The following is a 1245-nucleotide window of genomic DNA, read 5'->3' on the forward strand; positions in this document are numbered from 1 at the left end:
GAGTAGAAAAAGAGTTATCAGCCAAAGAGTTACAAATTTCAAAATTGATTTTGTTGCAAAAACTTCAAAGTTTCAAAGTTTTCAAATGCGTCCATTTTAAAGTATTCGATGCCATTTGAAACGCTTGTTGATTTTTTGAAATCGGCCCAAAAATAACAGAGTTGTGGATAAAAAAACCCTACATAAATCTGACACAGAATTCTTGTGCAGTTTTCTGCCCAACTTCGAGATTTGCCAACCGATTTCAACGATTAAAGAACTGAAATGTTTGGAATCTTTTGTTCTGCAAATCAACTTTCGGTTTTCCGAAATCGCGAGAGTAGAAAAGGAGTTATGCGCCATTGAGTTCCGGTTTTCAAATAATATATTTTCCATAAACTTCAAAATTTCAAATTTATTCAAAAGCGTCCGTTTCAAGTTCTGATGCCCTTTTAAACATTTTTTTTTGTTTTTTAAATCGGCCCACTAATGAAAGAGTTATGGATTTAATAAATCTGATGCAGGATTCCTGTGCAGTTTTCTGTCCAACTTTTAGATTTGTCAACCTATTGCTACGAGTAAAAAGCTGAAATATTCGCCATCTTGTGCTCTTCAAGTCAACTTTCGATTTTCCGAAATCGCGCGAGTGGAAAAAGAGTTATGAGTCAAAGAGTTACAATTTTCAAAATGGATTTTGTTGCAAAAACTTCAAAGTTTCAAAGTTTTTTAAAACCGTCCATTTTTACTTGAATGAATCGTTCAAATCTAGCTGTTCGCTGGCAAAACTTTCCACTAACGGATAACGGCAAAAACTCAAAGGCGATGTTGCAAGATTTTTACGTAAATTCTGGGTTTAAGGGCGAATTTTTCGTTTTTAACCGCATGGCTCCTAAAGTTTACACTCACTTAAATTCAATTAAAACGTCAAATGTCATAAAAACCTCCAATGCGACGTTGCCAAACATTGCCGTAGCTCTTAAGTTCACAGGCCGATTTCAGTTTTTCACGCCAAATTCCACAATTTACCTCATTCATTTCAGAGTATACCTCATTTTTGAAGTGAATCGTCTTTCAGGGGCTTTTTGGGTTTTCTAAATCGTACAGAAGATAACGAAGTTACGCGCTTTTTGGTTCATAAAGCTTGAATAGAAAAGAGTTTTTGCCCTTGAAACTGCTTCAGCCCCTGTCCAAAACCTTCCATTCTGTGCAGTTTTCCGCATAACTTCGCCAGTTTCTCTCAGAAGTTCACCCTTTTTTTTTGGTCTT

General features: G+C 35.7%; 1 protein-coding gene across 1 annotated transcript in view; it reads left to right on the plus strand.

The window, feature by feature from the left end:
• LOC109539319 (rho GTPase-activating protein 21) overlaps positions 1 to 1245 on the plus strand; it is a gene marked incomplete in the record, with an annotated part of 91600 nt that overhangs the window by 23532 nt on the left and 66823 nt on the right.

The sequence above is a fragment of the Dendroctonus ponderosae genome, unplaced genomic scaffold (assembly GCF_020466585.1).
Source record: "Dendroctonus ponderosae isolate FM_Combo_2020 unplaced genomic scaffold, Dpon_F_20191213v2 Dpon_F_20191213_12, whole genome shotgun sequence".
NCBI lineage: Eukaryota > Metazoa > Arthropoda > Insecta > Coleoptera > Curculionidae > Dendroctonus > Dendroctonus ponderosae.